This window comes from Mustela lutreola, chromosome 18 (assembly GCF_030435805.1).
Source record: "Mustela lutreola isolate mMusLut2 chromosome 18, mMusLut2.pri, whole genome shotgun sequence".
NCBI lineage: Eukaryota > Metazoa > Chordata > Mammalia > Carnivora > Mustelidae > Mustela > Mustela lutreola.
In genome coordinates, this window is record NC_081307.1 from 32,217,621 (window position 1) to 32,230,835 (window position 13,215).

The following is a 13,215-nucleotide window of genomic DNA, read 5'->3' on the forward strand; positions in this document are numbered from 1 at the left end:
TGATCCCGCTGCCTTAAATGATAACACTACCACTCAATAATTTCCAGGCTACCTTCAATCTTGCACATTTCAAGAAATTACTGTGACCATGGATATGCTTTCTCCCTGCGTGATCTTAATTTCCATTGCATTTCTTCTTGTGATTTGCTATATAATTCCATGTGTTTTCCTCTCCAATGAGAGATGTTTCCTACACCCGATGCTTGCTAGAAGGTGGGACACACAGTCCATGCTCAAAAAGTAGCTCTGAATGTACGGAATTAAGATTTCCTTGGCCAGAAGCACCTGGGTACCTCCGTCAGGTGAGAGCCCTACTCTTAATCTCAGCTCAGGTCATGATCTCGAACTCATGAGTTCAAGACCCATGTGGGGCTCCACGCTGGGCATTCATTTACACCCTGGGCATGGAGCCTACTTAAAAGAAAAAAATTTCCTGGGCCAACTTTGGGGAGTATCAACACTGAAATGTTAACATCCTCTTGAGTGGCAATAACAGGAGAGGAGAGCACTGATGGTGTACAAAGCCACATATATTTGTTCACTTATATTCATGCAGGATCAATCATTACGTAATCTAAGCATTTGTTATTTTTAAATTCCCAGAATTGAACTGAATTTTTAATGATTGGCTATATTCAAGAGATAGATGAATTTTGTGAACTGAAAATAAGAACACTACTTTGAATTATTGTGGGCTGTCTTGCAAACGCCTAGACATGTCTTTTAATTTAATAGGTTGAAAAAGCAAAACCACATTACAAAGGAGGGTTTCCTATTAAATATTATGGTTACACTTATCTACTGGCTGATACTCTTGTCTCATATTATACAGGTTCAGATCGGTTTCTAAACGAAAATATTGAAATGGTTCGACTCGGGGTTTTCCTCTGGTACTAATTAGGTTAAATCTGTGTGAAATGGGGCATGAGCGTACATTGTATGCTGGGTTTTTATTTTAATTCTGTTGTAAAATATTTTGGAACTATGTCACGGTGTTTTTTATTGAGTGGGAGTGAGTAATTTCACTGAAATCTGTACGCCCGTTTGGAACGCATGAGGTGTTTAAGTTCTAAAAATTGTGATCAGCGAGTTAACAATTAGTGTGCTGTTAGGGAGTTATATAACACAAATACAGATAATTTATGAATTGAACACTTATAAATAAGTTTAACCCTGACTTGAATTTCAACAGGAAAGACCTGATTATTATGTTTTGTTTATATACTCTTCTGGTCGTTAAAGCTGATAGTCTGCAATTTTCTGGTGGTTTTAAGTAGGACAGTTACTGGATTATGGGCTTACTCATTAGAAAGGCTGAGCTGTTGTGATGAGAGCAGAGACTGGTCCTCCCACTTCAAGCGTGGCCCACCACCATTTGCTCCTTAAATGGCAACTAGCAAAGGCCAGGACCCTTCTGAAGATGGGGCTACTTAATCCGAATGTCACTGTGGATTCTTTTTTTTTTTTTTTAAGATTTTATTTATTTATTTATTTTAATATAATTTTTTATTTTTTATAAACATATATTTTTATCCCCAGGGGTACAGGTCTGTGAATCACCAGGTTTACACACTTCACAGCACTCACCAAAGCACATGCCCTCCCCAATGTCCATAATCCCAGCCCCTTCTCCCAAACCCCGTCCCCCCGGCAACCCTCAGTTTGTTTTGTGAGATTAAGAGTCACTTATGGTTTGTCTCCTTCCCAATCCCATCTTCTTTCATTTATTCTTCTCGTACCCACTTAAGCCCCCATGTTGCATCACCACTTCCTCATATCAGGGAGATCATATGATAGTTGTTTTTCTCCGCTTGACTTATTTCGCTAAGCATGATACGCTCTAGTTCCATCCATGTTGTCGCGAATGGCAAGATTTCATTTCTTTTGATGGCTGCATAGTCACCGTGGATTCTTAATGTGTTAATCACTTCATTGGTGGTGACGTCACTCTTCAGTTTCGTTTTACCCATTTGTCCTGGACACAGAGATAAACAGAAACCCCGAGCCGCCCCCTCTTTTATCCGGATGGTCACAGACGCATCACGGAATGAATCAGCCAGTGCAGAGATTGAAGGGGCCTTAATGTTTCCTTAAAAGCCCTTCACCCCTCTGAAAAACAAATCCATAGAAATAATCTATCTTTTTGGGGGCACCTGGGTGGCTCAGTGGTTTAAGCCTCTGCCTTCAGCTCAGGTCATGATCTCAGGGTCCTGGGATCGAGTCCCACATCGGGCTCTCTGCTCAGCGGGGAGCCTGCTTCCCCCTCTCTCTCTCTGCCTGCCTCTGCCTACTTGTGATCTCTCTCTATCAAATAAATAAATAAAAATCTTTAAAAAAATTAAAAAAAAAAAGAAATAATCTATCTTTTAAAAGATTCAAAGCTCCCTCCACGTTTCTCCCCCCCCCCTTGACTGATTGGTAACATATTTAGGCCCAATATTATTTCTTCCGCCTTCATAATTTTTGGAACCTAGATCAGCTACCACTTTTTGCTTATTGCAAAAAGCAATAAGCAAATTATTGCAATGATAGCATTTCTGGGATAAAAATATAAAAATATAAAAGCAATGGTTTATTTTTTGTCGCTTTACTTCGATAGAGTGAAAAAAAACACACAAACTCCAAAATCTGTGCATGAAAATCATCATTATACATTCTCTTCTCGGCAGCAAGAATGCCCATAGTAATCATGTACATCTTACTTTGTTGTGGGACATAGGATACAAATCACACCCCGCTCAGTATGTGTGAGCCTCTTTAATTGATTAATCATCGTGCTTATTCTACATTATAATACACTCAGCCAAAATTGAAAACACTGCACTTTGCTTCCCCTTTCACCCTTTAACAGATCAGACTAATAAATGATACTAAATATTTGTTGAGTAATTACCAGGTGTTAAGAACTGTTTCAGATGCCGTTGAGGTCCTCCTAGTGCCCCTTTTCGTGGGTGCTGGGAGCAACTGGCTTGTCAAAGGGCTCACTCACCACCCATCTTCTCTGGAGAATTTTGTTTGTTTAGTCTGGGAGGTTACAGACCCTGCTCTCTCCACCCCCAGCCCCACCCCCAGGGGCAGCCTGCTATCTGAGAGGTGGTTACACAAACTGGAAACCCAGAAAACAAAGCCTCTGTCTTCTTGCTCTCGGTGCAGGAGTCAGGGGTGGGGGAGAGCGTGGTACTTTCTGTTCCTTATGTACCTGTAGATTGGGCCAACGCTACACTACACCTGAGGCCACATCATGGCACTGTCCCATTATCTGACCTACTGTCCTTGCTCCCTGTTGTTCCTGGAGAGCATCTCCTCAATCAATCAAGCCTCCTGAATCATCGTCTCTGACTCTGGTCCTTGAGTATACACCAAGGGAAGAGGTCACAAGACAGGAACTAAATTGTTCACAATGGCAAAGCAGGCAGATGTCATCTCCTTCTATAGAAGATGGTTGTGTGCACAGTGGAGCCAGTTCTGGGGGCAGAAGCCTGTTTGAATCTGGTCTCTGCCACTTACTAGCTAAATGGCCTCACCAAGTAACAACTTGACCATGAAGTGTATTCATTTATCTTAGAACATGCTTTGAACATTGCCTGGAAAATAAAAGGTACTATGTATTGTTTAACATTAGGTTTACGATAATGAGGGTTCAAAGAAGTAAAATAAATTGCCTCAGGTTACACAGGTAATAAGTTGTAAGGTTTTCTTCTGAGTGATGACAGCAGGCTTCCTTCTGGACTGTTCCCTTTTCCTTCAACATTCCATTTATGAACGGACGCTTTCTTCAGATTCATCTCTATTGTCTGGCTTGTTCAAGTTTGCCTTCAAGTCTCAAGTCTCGCAGGGGGCAGTTCCTGGGATGGCACGGACGTCCTCCACTCATAATTCTGAGCTATTTATTCTTAAAAGTCTACTCTCCTTATTATAAGCTCCAGGAATCACAAATCCCGGATCCTCACCTGGTAGAGAGTACTACCGAAGAGTAAGGTACTAGAGGATGGTTGTGTTGTACTGTTGATCTAATACTACTCAGTATCTTTGATTCATTGCAGGAAAATCAGCCACTGTTATGTCAGGTCTTTCCCTGTGGAGCTCTGACTTTCTGTCGGTCCTTCACTGGTTTCTAAAAATTCTTACCATTTATTGGTGACTTACTACGTAAGTATCAGAGTGGGCTGGACACCAGGGGATATGAACATGAAAATAAGTGTGCTGGGAGTGTGGCAGGACACAAAGAAATGACGACAGTGGTAAGTTGTATTCACCAATGAAGTGATTTTCAAGGACCAGTGACAACAGAGGAGAAGGTGTGCTTCTAAGACCTTGCTGGGGACAGGAAAAGGTGTGCAGAAGCGGGGGCAGCTCCGGAAGGAAGCTTGAGTTGGTGAAAGGTGAAAGAACACTTGTTTCAAGGTGTACGGATAGGGAGGGGCAGTGTGCGTGGCCCCTTTCACTCTGCTGTTGCTTACACACAGATCTAGCGCTTGTGCGTCCTGCCACCGTCGTGAGACTTTCTGCAGCAGCTGAAGAAAATGCGCATGTATCTGGTTTAAACAGAGCCGGGTCCTGTCTGGGTCACCTTGGAGGCCTGTAGAGAATGGTGGTCGTGGACTCTGACGCACAACAGAGTGGAGGGCAGTTGGGTCCCACCAACCAGATCGCAGAACTCTTCTGTCTATGAACAAACATTCGTCTCTTGCATCATCGTCGAAGTATCTGAGATGGGGTCCACCATGCTCTGTCACATACTGAAATTTTTTCCCTTAAATTATTAAAATAAAATTATACCCACTTAAATTTTGAATTATTTTTACTTAATTACAGTATGAATTTCCTCAATATTTGGAAATGCCTATTTATAATATTCTATTAGAGGAGTAATAGATAGTAACAGTAAGTGCCTTCCTTCAGTTTTTTTTTTTTTTTTTTAATTTTCTTCCTTCAGTTTATCAGTTGCATAGATAATGGTAATCTATTCAGCTTTGGGAACCTTGAGGAGGGCAGAATCGACAAGTAATTTTCATTCTCCACACAGTCTTGTAGCACATTTAAACAAATTAATGTTAAGTTGCTTAATAATTTAACAAGAGGTTGAATTTATTTCAACAATAAAACACTATTATATACGAATACCTGTATGTAAATAGATAATGTGTTTTATTCTCTGTAATAAAGATGATTTCTGAGATCTGTTTGCTGAATTTCTCCACAAGAAGGTTTTTTATCATTTGTAATGTGGGAGATTCTATTTATGAAGCTTAGGTACATCATTTTCCTATTTGCAAAATATAAACCTGTTTGACTTGAGAAAAAAATAGACTATTATCAAGATTTAAATAAAACTGGGAGCAGATTATGAAATGCTTTAAAATAACTTTTTTAAAAGGGTAGACTGTGTGTGTGTGGTGCATGTACCTCTCTATCAGTCCCTCCACCTCTATCTGGTACATAATACCTTGGAGTAAATTATTTTTCTGTCTTCCAAACTATATATATTAGTTTTCTTTTTCATGAAATGCACAAAAAGAGGAAACTGTCACTTTATCATTAAAGAGATCATATTTTTCTTGATATTTTACTTTATTTTTTGTAAAGATTTTATTTATTTATTTGAGAGAGAGAGAGTGAGAGAGAGCATGAGAGGGGAGAAGGTCAGAGGGAGAAGCAGACTCCCCGCTGAGTGGGCAGCCTGATGTGGAACTCGATCCCGGGACTCTGGGACCATGAGCTGAGCCGAAGCCTGTCACTTAACCAACTGAGTCACCCAGGTGCCCTATTTTTTATTATTTGTTTATTTAATTAATTTTTTTAAAAAAATTATTTATTTATTTGACAGAGTTCACAAGTAGGCAGAGAGGCAGGCAGGCTCCCCGCTGAGCAGAGAGCCCGATGTGGGGCTCGATCCCAGGACCCTGAGATCATGACCTGAGCCAAAGGCAGAGGCTTTAATGCACTGAGCCATCCCGGTGTCCCTATTTTTAATCTTCTTTATTTTATACCATGTTAGTAATTTCTCTCCTTTACCATGTCTTGTCCAGGTACAACTAACTTCTTACACTCTACTATAATATTTATGTAACAGGAGCATCAAAAATGAAATCGAATGTGGACCATAGGAAATGTGTCTTGTTTTAGTTGTATATATTGCACACCTGTTTAATTATTATCACACTTCGTCTGGGAGTACCCTAAAGACTTTCCCCTTACACTGAAGGGTTAGAGGAAATGACATGAATATAAAAAACAACAGCCAATTACATTTCGACCTATGAGAAGACTTCAAGGAATGAGGAGAGATATGTCTTGGGGTTAGTTCAGCAATGCTCTTTTGGTACCTAGCCATGCTTAATTCAAACATATGTACATCACTCAGCTATGTAGAAGTAAAAGTGAACGAGTGAGTAGATGAATAACTAGATAAGTAAAAATACTCACAGTAAGATAAACAAGGATCACCAACCTTGAAAGGAGAAGTCTGAAGGAATGAGGGTAGGCGATTCACAGTAAATGAAACCATGTCCCTCTTGTGGCTCCAGAAGGTACTATGCTGTGTTCACCTGAAGTAGAGAAGAAGGATCAGGCTGATTTGTTTCCACTGTTACAGTATTTATATCCTGGGTAATTTCAGACAATGGAATAGTTTACAAAAAATAAGTGCCACATAGATGGCTCAAATTCCTTCTTTATCTTTGTTTTACTCTTTATGGGATGTTGGCTATAACTTCCTCAATGTGAGATAGGCTGAGTAGGGAATTTCTTCCATATATCTGTGCTGAGATCCTTCCGTATTTTTGATGAGTCAATTATCCAAAGGATTTGTAAATATCTTTATAATAGACCTCATATCTACCAAGTGAAACATCACCAACACTAATGCTCTTTTAATATTATGCTTGGGAGTACAGTGTTGCCTTTGTGTAAATCTGACATCCAAAAGAGGGAGTTGTACATCTGTTTTACTCCCCGTAATAAAGGTGATTTCTGGGAATTGTTTGCTGAATATCTCTACAACAAGATGTATATCATTTTTATTGATGATATGGGAGATGTCATTTATGAAGCTCAGGTACATCATTTTCTTATTTGGAAAGTATAAAACTGTTAGACTCACAGAAAAACAGAACAAAACAAGACACAACTGTCTTTATTTTTTTTAATCAGAAATTTAAATAGAATGGGTAGAAAATATGAAATGATCCCAAAATCTTAAAAAAGGTTTGACTGCAGCTCCCCAAAGATAAATATTTAGGTCTTTTCAGTGCAGAGAGTAACTCCATTAGCCCTAACTGACACATGAAAGTCAGAGTGCCATTTAGTCAGTAAACTTCCTAAGAGAAAAAAAAGAAAATTGTCTACCAGTTCTTGACTTGCTCTGCGGCCCATGCATTTTATTAGTGAACCTCCACGACAAATTAGTAATCAAATATACAGTATAATCACACTGCCTATGTATAGGAGCTAATATTTAATGTTTAAAATATATATTAAAATATATCATTGTATATCATTGTAAATATATCATTATATATTAAAACACATCATTATATATTAAAATATATCATTAACCATACTAAAATAATCATTTCAGAGAAAATTTCAATATTTTATCTGGTTGCTACATGTCAAAGTATGTGATTAATTTACATTAATAAACTGAACTTGTTTTTTATATTCATATGTTAACTATGACCACAGTGTGTCAAAATTTGAGTTTTACACAACAGACACAGAGTTCCTAGTTTTGAAGAACATACATTAATACATATTAGCATGTGCTAATTGCATTTGTTTAACACTAAGTTATATCACTAAAATAAACACTCATAGGTTCCTGGGTGGCTCAGTTAAGTGTCTGCCTTTGGCTCAGGTCATGATCCTAGGGCCCTGGGATCGAGCCCTGTGTCAGCCTCCTTGCTCAGTGGCTAGCCTGCTTCTCCCTGTCCCTCTCCTGCCTGCCACTCTCCCTACTTGTGTTCTCTCAAATAAATAAAACCTTTTAAAAAAACCAAATACTAAAATAAAAGGAAAAAATCTATTAAAATTGGTAGAAAACCTACATTCATGAACTGAGATGATATTATAAGAATTTTTAAAATTTATAATCTCTGACACCTGTGTAGCACAAGGAATACTGGCTTTAAGTAGTGAATTTTACTATTAAAAAGGTTAAAAATAATGCTTTTTTAGGCCAGCTTACAATAGTATGTTTAAAATTTCAGCTACTAGAGTTGATGACAATCGACATATAAATGTAACATTGCCAAATGAGCTAATTGAGAAGAATGGCTGATTTGTCCACATGTATCAATTACCCTAATGAAAAAGTGCCAGATTTTTAGGGTGCTCTCTCTCAATCTTTCTCTTTTCCATAAACACACACATTCATACGTGTGCCCCACACTTGCTTGTGCTCATACATGTACCCGCATAATTTTACTCAGAACAAAAGTTGAAGAATGGCTTTCAGCAAATACTGCTAGAGCAGCGTTAAGACAGTTGTACAAAGATATGTTCCTTGAATGCAGCTAATAGGTCCAGATTCTATTACTTACTTAGTTCACTGTTTTGAAGGATATGTAAATTAAATTGACTATAAAAAGTTCTAATATATACTCAATACAATTTTGGTTGCTCTATGTACATCAAATCCTATGTTAACCAATTTAAAATCCTTCACTGAAGGTAATTTCTTCACTTAACAAAATATTTAGTTTATATGTATTATTTAAAGTTTCAGTGCCACTAGATATCAAATAGGAAATGTTCAACTGTTTTCTAAATATTCCTGATATTGCCTATTTTTTCTAACATAATTTTCATTGGAGAAAAAGAATATATAATTTCATATATTAATTGATGAAATTGGATAAAGAAAAAAGCTAATTGTTAACTTCACGTTATAATAAAAGTGACATGGTCAATCTCTTCTATTTTCATAAGATTTTAACACTGTTGTGAAGTTTGGATGAAAGTGTCTATTTTTAATTAAATTGTAATCAAGGTTCACAAAGGAACTCATAAATAATTCTTAGTAGCAAACATGTTATTGACATATTTGTCAACAGGTGTTTTATTTGATTACACACATTAAAGTCAAAAATATCCCAGGCTTCTTTAGTAGTTTTGAGAGGTCACAATGTGGTCAGTGCTAAAAAACTAAATCTGACTGCAAAGCCTCTGATCTGGAAAAACTCTGGGTATTCCAAGTAGAGGACACCACCCCCCCCAGCTTCTCTTGAAAGAGTGTTTGTTTCTCTTTTGTCTTGGCCTCATCCAATATCCACGTAGAAGGGTCTCTGTCTTTTTGTGGGCATTTGTCCACTCTCTGTGTTTTCTATCATTACCCTAACATTTAAAAATTCATTTAAATTTGATTGCCATGCTAAAAAAATTAGCAATGTATAAAATATACAGCTTTTATTGCGAAGAATGATGGTGGGTAAATAATCATGTTAAAAAGTATTTAACTACTTTTAGGGGTGTCTGGCTGGGTCAGTTCATAGAGCATGTGACTTTTATTTTTTTATTATTTTTTAAAGATTTTATTTCTTTATTTGACAGACAGAAGTCTCAAATAGGCAGAGAAGCAGGCAGAGAGAGAGAGAGAGAGGAGGAAGCAGGTTCTCTGCTGAGCAGACAGCCCAACGTGGTGCTTGATCCCAGGACCCTGAGATCATGACCTGAGCTGAAGGCAGAGGCTTAACCCACTGAGCCACCAGATGCCCCGAGCATGTGACTTTTAACTCAGGGTTGTGGTTCAAGCCCTATGCTGGGCATGGAGGACACTTAAAAAAAAAAAAAAAAAAAAAGGAGGAAAAAAATAAAAAGTATTTACTACTTTCTATGATTACATGAAATCATTAGCTAGGATGGAGTCCAGGCTTACTTTATATTGTGGTTTCTGAATGTAATAAAATTTTTGCTTATTTGTTTTTTTCTCACTAGAGCTATTGTGTCTTTCATCTACTTTCAGCAATAATTTAAAACCAAGTTTCCTGGATTCATATCTTTGGGGAATGACTGTCATCTTGCAGAAGAGGAGGAAACTCACATTTTTTTGAAGGCCTACTATGTGCTGTGATTTTGATATACCATTTCATCATTAATGCCATGTTCTGATATTCCTATTAGTTATTACAGATGAAAAAAATTGCAACTCATTGATGTTGAGCAACAATCCATGTCACACAAACAATCATTTAAGAAATCAGGATTTGGATTCATCTTTGTCTGATCCTAAAGATTGTGGTGTTTCTAGTATTCTCTTGAGTAAAAGTATATACCCAGTTATCCCAACATAGGTTCTGTGGCAGGCAGGGGCTGATTGGTCTAAGCTCAAAGGATGCTGAGTTTTTCACGATAAGCCTATTTGAAGGCACTGTTTTAAGTTTCTTATATTTGACTATTGATATCTTCATTGAACTTATTTGTATTTAAACTTTTCCCTTAAAAATATTTTTCAAAACATAAGCAAAAGGATGAAGTTAAAAAATTTGAAAGAGAGAAGCACTGAAGATAAAAAAAAAACCAAAATACAAAAAACCCTCCACATATATTCAGAGATTGAGCTTAAAATTGTTCTGCCTATAAACTAGGTTTATAAACTGTGAGCTATAATTGTCTGCACTGTAATAAAGTTTTTATGTACTAACTCCGTTTGAGTGTCACAAGAGCTCTCTACAGTGGATATTATTATAATGATGATATCACTGTTTTGCCAAGTGAGACACAGGAAATAATGACACTGCATGGTGAGGTAGCTCTTCTAGTACCGGTGGAATTGGTTTGCAGGCACAGTTGGTCTAGCCCCAGAGCCCACAAACTTCAGATCATTATTATTAAATGCAGTTTGTTACTTGAGCACTTTTAGTTGTGCCAAATACTCTTTTAAGCCTTCCTTCTATTTCTTGAAAATCTTGCAGTTACCCTGTAAAATATGTAGTTATTATTTCCAGGTTCTAGGTGAGGAAATCATTTAATAAAGGTCACACAGATGGCCAGGGACAGAGCTCACATGCAAACTCAGGACTATTTGCTTTGCCTTTCTTAAGGAATTTATGATCAGGAAATTTTCAAGTTGGTCTAAAGCAATTGAAACACTCTCTATTCCTTCTATTATTTTCTCAGAACTTAGACTAGTCCTTTTTATTTATTTATTTTTTTAACTTTGTTAGGGTGATTTTATCTATTTTCACGAATTTCGCTGCTGACAGCTTCTGGAGTCCATATCTGAACTGGGACTACAGATGAAATTTCCAACTGCTTTCTGCACATCTCTCCTTTAATTTCCTGAAGACAGCTCAAAGTCTAACCTCTGAACTCATCATCAGACCTTCTCAGAAACACAGACTTTCTCCTGCTTTCCCTCCCTCAGAAATGGAGAATAGCTCTCTTCTCTGGCCAAATGATCAGGCAGAAACACTGGCAAAATATTTCACTCCTCCCTAAATCCCATGGTTCACTCAAATATGGGGTCATTATTTTTATTTCTTTTTTTTTTTTTAAGATTTATTTATATATTTATTTGAGAGAGAGAGAGAGAGAGAGCATGAGAGAGGAGAAGGTCAGAGGGAGACGCAGACTCCCCATGGAGCTGGGAGCCTGATGTGGGACTCGATCCTGGGACTCTAGGATCATGGCCTGAGCTGCAGGCAGTCGCTTAACCAACTGAGCCACCCAGGTGCCCCCCATTATTTTTATTTCTTACTTGTCACACTGCCTTTAAGGTAAAGCCCAGACATTTTAGTATGGTTAATAGAGCCCATTTTGATCAGACTTCTCTCTCTCTTTCTAGCTTCATGGTCACAGTTGCAGGGGCTGGGACTAGGTGGGGCACTTGACTCAGGTATGAAATCTCAGGGGTCACAAAATTTAGCAATCAAGACAAGTAACATTTAAATGCAATAATTAGAAAATTTAAAAATCAATGCAAAAAGAATCCTTGATGAGGAAATACCAAATTTTAAATGAAGGCAGTGCAACAGAGTCAGAGGGTAAGGAAGGTGGATGATTCAGGAAAAAAGCTCCTGTTTAAGAAAAAAACATCAAATTCATGGAAATTCACAATCAATTATTTATTTGTATGGCTTTGCTATTGTGATTCTAAAGGCAGAAATAATGTAATTACAAGCTTAGTTACTTGAAAATACAATATATATATACATATGTGTATATATATATATATTTATATATTTAACTTGAGAAAACAAAAATTATTTGACACCAGAACGGACTTTACGCCATCTGTGGTGAGAAAATGGAAAATTCAAACTAAGGCTCGAATTCCTCATCTATAAAATAAACAATAAAGTAAGTTACCAGTTTAAAAATAATATTTGCGGGTGCCTAGGTGGCTATCAATGGATTAAAGCCTCTGCCTTTGCCTCAGGTCATGATCTCAGGGTCCTGGGATCAAGCCTCACATCGGGCTCTCTGCTTGGCAGGGAGCCTGCTTCCTCCATTCTCTCTCTGCCTGTCTCTCCGCCTACTTGTGATCTCTGTCTGTCAAATAAATAAAATCTTTAAAAAATAATAAAAATAATGTTTGCATAGTGCTTCCTGTGTGAGTACGAATGTTCTAAACCCAATGCAGATGGTCACTCATTAAAGTTCCAATGACTCCATTTTAGAGATGACAAAACTGAAGGAAGGGAGGTCAGCAAGTTTCCTAAAGTTACAGTGTACAGAACAATTGTTAAGATCTAGATAATAGATTCACCATCCAAGTCTGTCATCAGGTTAGTATCAGAGACAGGGGTTGTACCCCCCAAATTAGGCTTAAGAATCCAAGGTTTTAACAGGCACCTGGGAGCGGTCTTTCATGGATCTTTGTGGGGATTGGATGAGAGCATATGTCACATCTACACATTTATTTCCTTCTCTGATCCTCCCATAAATAGTATTCAGGCTGCTGAATTTTGTTTGCATCATTACCTTATTTCTTCATGGGTCAGACAGCAACGTTACTCACTTAAATGCAATCTTCCTGCTGAACTATTCATATGTAAATGTAATTAATATTATTCATATTTAAACTCAAGAATTAAGTTTGTATCTGATATTTATTAAAATACTTGCTAATTGTGGTACACCTTATTCAATAAATACGTAAAATTTGAAAAAGGGTCATAGATCTTTGATCCTAAATTCATATGCAAAGCGGTATAATTTAATTTTTTTTCTGTTATGATAATATTATGAGCTACTTTCCTGAAAAGATTTACA